We start from the raw sequence: 6,464 nt of genomic DNA, 5'->3' as shown, positions 1-6,464 counted from the left end.
CTCCTGTTCACACAGATTTCATAGCTTTACTTGCAGACAAGAGGGAAATGTGTCTTGACATAAGCTTCATTCTGAGGGAAATGCACACATGGATTGGTCAATCTATTAATTATAATCAAATTCAAGGATAATGTTATTTATATTTTAAACAATCCTTAGCAGTGCCACTACTATCACTGTTAGTGTCTGGAAATGAAAGAAAAAAAAAAGTAAACCCACAGCTTTCACTGTTTATCTGCTTTTGTGTGTATCTGTTTAACTCAGTTTAGACTATGAAATTACTAGACTTGTCTGGTTCACTTTCCTTTATGGGCAGTGCTATGTTTTGGTTTTCATATCCTATAAAAGTAGTGATGCCACAAAATTACAAGGGAAATGCTTTGGTCTCTCAATATAGATATAATTAAATCCAACTAAAGTATTTTCTTTGTGTGAGATGAGGAATCTTAAATAAAATAAACAAGCCACTCAGGTAATAATATAAAGATAATTTTTAACACCATATTATCAGACAATTGATGAGAATTTTAAATTACATATTTAAATTTAAATCTTTTCTTTAATAAAACATGCAGTCATTATCATATGGTATAATGCCTATAACCAGCTATGCCTAACAGGACTGTAATCCTGTTGAGCTGCTGTAATGGCATGAACCACAAAAACAAAACCCGAGTGGTTTATCAATGTCATCAAACTCCCAGATGGAATTACAGACTTATACGCACCATTTAGTTGTATGCTATTCATTATTACATATGACAAAAATTATGTTTCTATTAAAAATGCACAGATGAGAATATGTGTTGTTGAAGGGGACTTGTTTAAAGAGCAGAAAGCATCTATCGCCGCAAAGCAGAGTCATTTGTAGTGCGATACCATTTCAGGCAGGATGATGGGGACTTGGATCCAAGCTCCGGAAGAAATAACAGTGCTTCAGGCTTAGTAGAATATTTCTGGTTTTGTCTCTTCTGCTGCAAGTTTTTTGTGTTGTCTGCCTTTGGGGCAATCTAGCCACCGCCAGAGAAAGCATGAGCTAGAGCCCAGCACTGGGAATCTTTGAGAAATAAACCACAAGGTGCTGGCCAGGGAAGTCCTTTGGGAACCATCAGGGCTTAGTAACAGAATGGGGGCACTTTTTGGATGTTTTAAGGAACATTATTTTGTAATATTTCAAAATAAATCAAACAGCACAGATTCCAGAGTTTGATGTGCTGTCTGTGCAGTCATGTTTGTCATCTTTTTAGAAGAGTCCTAGTGTAAAAAAAGGTCTTTTTCCCAACATAAAATGAAATAGTGACTGGCAGCTGTGCAATGAGACAAATGTGGAGATAAATTGTACCAAGCTAAGTGTTTTCTGAGTTGGAACTAGCCTGAGAACCCCCAGTGTATTTCAAAGGATCTTCAGTGCTTCAGATGCCACGAGGTTCACCCATCTATAATTGAACTTTCAGTATTTACAGGAATAATGGCTGCACAGGCAGAGAGAAGAGGTAAAAGCAGAAAAGGCTGAAGCTGGGGGAGTGGTTCACCATCCCTCAGGACCCCCAGGAGAGATATTAGCTCTGTGGATGACCAGCCCTCAAGAGAGATGTCAGCTCTGGGCATGACCACAGGAGTCCAGCAGTTTGCTCCAGGTAAACAGTAAGACAGGCTCTGCAGTGGCAACAGTGTGCTCTTGTGGGTTTCATTCCAGTGCAATATCAGAAATAGAGTGATAACATTGTAGGATGGTGCTTTCTGTAGCTCTTAGAGTGGTTTAATTTCCCCATCTTAGAGAACTGAACGGCTTACATCTGCACAGACTTCTCCTGGTGCACTTTGTGCAGGAACAACAGTAGTGGAAACAAACAGGATATGCATGTGGGTTAAAGAAGGAAAACACTCCTTTAAATTCCCCACTGCAGCGAGGAGATGCTCAGTGCAGATTTCTGTGGTATATACTGCAGGTCTCAGTGTGGAAGTCATGTGTCTGGGGACACAGATCCTGTCCGCAGAGCCCCCATGATACATGCACCTCTCCAGCTGGCCGCTAACGTGTGACCATAAACAGAAGCAGCTGCCATCATCAGCAAAGGCAGTCGCCTTGAACTGCTCACACAGCATCAGTCTCATCATTTGCTTTATTTCTGAGCTGGACACGCATGGAGCGGTCTTTCAAACATACTGAACTGGAAGGAAAGCAAGGCATGCACTGGGTTAAATGATGGGTGACAGTAGCTGGACAGTAGCAACTGTATGTGAAGGACAAGTTCTAGTTCCTTCTAAATGGGCAGCATGGAAATTAGGGGGTTTTGGCAAAACAGCAAGGGATTTGAAGGGCAAAGACTAGGAAATTAGCTTGAGCAGGGCAGAAATATTTTCATCAGGTTAATTTTGGGATTTCTTTATTTTAGCAAAGTAGATTTCATCCCAGTGTCTTTTCAGACTTAGTCCCCTAGATTCTTTTGTAAGCTTTCCTCATGTACAAATCCAAATTTAAAGTTTTGTTTTCAGAAAAAAAAATTAGGATGAGAAAGTTTTCCTGTAAGGATTGTATTTTGTATTTTTTATTACAGTTTGTATTCTATAATTCCATGACATGTCAGTAGAAACATGTTTCAGGACAGTAGAAATACCACCATAACATGTAATAATTGCAATATTTCACATTCTGTTTTTAAAATTGAAAGGTACTGCTTTGTACTGACTGGTGTATCAAATCTGCCCTTCCATAGCAAAAATAATGTCTCCTCTTCATCTTCTAATTGAAACCACTTGATACCTTTTCATAACAGGCACACTTATGGCTAACAGAAACATGAGTAAAAATATCAAAACACAAATTAAATTTAAAATGAAATCTCAATTTGCTGAACAACACTACCTGTTTTCCAAGACAAATGCCAGAAAAGCAGAACTTTTTTAGAAATTTGTTGTAATTCAGAGTTCAGTTGGGAGAAATGAAGAGAACTTTAAGAGCTTTCTGCAAATAAGACTTTGTTATACTTAACAATTTTCTCAAGGGGACTAAAAGCAAGAATAAAACCAGGCGTGACACAATGCCCTGCCCCACTCCCAGATCCCTTCCAAAATCTCTTGGTGCTGCTCCTGTCTGCAGTTGGGTGGTGGGTAATTCCTGAGCAAGCTAGAAGTAGCAGGTGAGAGGGTTAAATAAGCTTCTTAAACAATTTCCATCCTGCCACTGCCATGTTTTAAAATCCCTGAATTACTCACCAGCAGAACTGTTTATTTCATTATTAAAATGAGGCTGCAGGGCTCTCCCTTCTCCCACCCACGCATGATGTTCACAGAACTAGTCCCACATGATTACAAGGTCTGCTATTAAGTGTGAACTTCATATTTAATTGTAATTGCTAGCAAAATATAATTTAACAGCAAAGTATGCTGAATTTGTAACAAAGTACCCCTTTTATTTGAGCAGGAATATGGATGCTGCCCAAATGTATCCGCATGGTTCCAATTAAGGGGAGGAATGTTTAATGTAAAACTCAACTTGATGAAAATAACTGAAGTTTCTGACAAACCAATAAATTGGAATCTAGAAAGCTCTGCGTATACAGTACAGTCAGGGAGGGGCAACACCCTCTGGGTCATCAATTTTGGTGCAGTCTTCCTGTTCATTTATGCTAAAATAATACTATGTAGGTAATTCAATTTCTCCACAGCTGTAAACATACAGAGGAATGCTGGATGTAGATCTGGCCAAGGATGGAGGGGGGCCTGGGCTGACTCATTATCCCCTGTGCAATTTTCAGGCTGAAATTTCGAGAAACTTTAAACACAGGGTTGCTCTCCTTCTCGTTCTCATTCTTGTTCCTCTTCCTCTTCTTCTTCTCCTCCTTCTCCTTGGTCTTCATCTTTGTTGTCTTCTTCATCTTCTTTGCCTTCTTCGCCTTCTTCTCTTTGTGGGTTAGCACATCATCAGTTGTCAAAAGGTCCCACAAAATATCCACTGAGATCTGTGTGTTTCTTGATGGAGATCTGAAGAGGACTCCTTGCAAGGAGCTACCAAGGATGCCAGGCATGCTGCAGGGGGACTTCCAGAGAGTGAAGTCTGCTCCTCTCAGCACCCGCTGTTACTGACAGGTCCTTCCTCGAGGTTTTGTTTAAGCCCAAGGTAATGCTGGAATCAAATTCTGATCTTGGATACAGCTACATAAAACTGGATGTGCTCCACCAGCTGAGCTGAGAACATGGCCCTCTACCTAATACAGTTTTGGGGTGTTTTTTTCGGTAGAATTGCTGAATTAGAAATCTAAAGCCATGGTGGTTAATGAGCTGTGTATATTAAGGGGGAAATCTGTGGTGGACTGTTTGCTTTAGCAACCTCAACTCTGTGTATAAAACATGCAGTTCTTCTTGGGAGTCCTGCCTTACAGGAAGAGGAGAAGTTCAGGGCGATAAAAGCAGCATGAATCCCCTAAGAACTGTAGCCAAGGGGTGCTGGTTGTATCCTTGCAAAGAGAGCTGTTGTGTGTGGTAAATGAAATAATTATCAGCTCTTTAGCGATCACAAATAAATGTTCCTCAAGAAGCAGGGAATATAGGCTGGGTGGGATGACGTCAAAACAAAGGCAGTAGATTATGAAATGTTTACCTTTTCACTGTTGCTGTTATCAGGCTGTCCCTCACTCTTCTCCACAGCCATGTCTGTGAGCAGCACAGGTTCAGGCTTTCAGAAGTGGTTATGTGCCCAAAGGGTTCCACCAGTAACTAGAGCAATGTCTGTAGAAAGGACTAATTCTCGAGGACCTCAGCTGAACCCATGGCATCCAAACACCATGAGAGGAGAATGTGATGGGAAATCGCCTGTGTCGGCGTGGGTCTCCTTATCCTCCTCTGAACTACCCATCCATGGTCTATCTAATCCTCTTCTTTTAATTGCAAAATTAATCTTACACACTTATTTTCCCTCACTCTTGCTCTGTCTTGCCTACTGAAACAGTGAACTCAGCAGTGTTTTCTGTACCTACGAGGATAGTGCCTGATCTAAGCCAGGCCATAACACACTCCCCTGATATGCATAAAACAATTAGCTCAGTTAACATAATTGTGCTGTAATTCTGCTCAGGGTTTGTGCATGGGCTGTTTCTCTGAATTCAGCTGGTGTCTTTTCTTACTCAGGTGTATTACTAAAGGCTCTTGTGCGAGAGATGTTTGTTTCTCCAGACCCCCTCCCCTCTACTCCCCACCTCAAAAAACAGCTTTGTAAGACAAAATAAAAGCTGGCTAATTAATTTACCCTTTCCTCTCTACCCACGGAGAGATCTGTTTACACTTTAAATGGGGTGGGCCAGGTTACTCTTGCCCTCCCAAGGCCAACGTAAAGGCAGACTTTAAAACAGCACTTTCCAAGTACCTATGTTTGCTAGAAATATTTAGCTTCTTAGTCCTGTGACCAAAGCAAATCGTTCACTTGAGCAGAACACTATGGGCTTTTATTTCCCATTATGGGAAATACAATCTGTGTGATCCTGAGAGCATCGTTTGGTAGCTGACATTCAAGGGTCAGTTCAAAGTTATTGTTAGCTGCCTCCTGCTCTTGCCCTCCATTTTCTGGCATGTCTGTTGATGAATCTGCTACAGTCAGCATTTAAGTGTACTTTTTAAGGGTAAAAAAGTTATTTTTGCCAATTTTTCTCATAACTGCAAATTTTGAATGCTGTCTCTCAGGTCATTTTGAAATATGGTGACAGAAATATGGGTTAAATAATCAGTAGCGACTCAGAGGATCTAATACGTATTTAAAACTATCAGGATATATTGTTTTATTTTCCCAGAAGCTTAATAATGAATAACCATAAACCCGGCATGCTTATATTAATCTCTGTAGGATATTGCAGTTTGCACTCAAGATCTGAAGTATTTTTTTTCAGTGACAGCACCAGTTGGTTTATACCTTTTCCATTTCTTCTATGCTAGACAAATCAGTACATAAACCACGTGCTGTTCTCTTATTGCACAGAGACAACAGCTAGAAGGTAACGCAGAGGGAGAATTGACCATGTTTATAGCTTCTGCTGGTGAAATACTATCAACAGTTTACGTAAGATATTTCTACACTTTGGAAGGCACTTTTTGCTGATATGCCAGAACTTTAAATTGGTACTTAAGGAATAGGTTGACATATTTGTGTGTTACCTTTATCTCAAAGTATAAACTTACTCATGAAATCAGGCAAAAAGTAGCTTGATAACTAGGAGCAAGTTAAAACTTCAGGATTTAGACTGAGACACATGAATAAAGATACCAGAGAGGAATGGTTATGTCTGAGAGTTGTATTTAACTGCCTGTGGGTGTCCTCCATCATGGGTACCCAATCCAGCAGAACCTGCTGGCTGCAGGAGCCATCCATCAGCAATGGGAAGCTGCAAGGGCAGAAGTTACTTCAAGATCATGCGGTTCTTTCTCTGCAGCAGTCCCTAAGGTAGGGACTTGGGAACTTTTTTCCCTGGCAAAGT

The sequence above is a fragment of the Falco punctatus genome (genome assembly GCF_963210335.1).
Source record: "Falco punctatus genome assembly, chromosome: 5".
Classification (NCBI taxonomy): Eukaryota; Metazoa; Chordata; class Aves; order Falconiformes; family Falconidae; genus Falco; species Falco punctatus.
The sequence above is the reverse complement of the archived record's forward strand: the minus strand, read 5'-3'. Positions refer to the sequence as shown.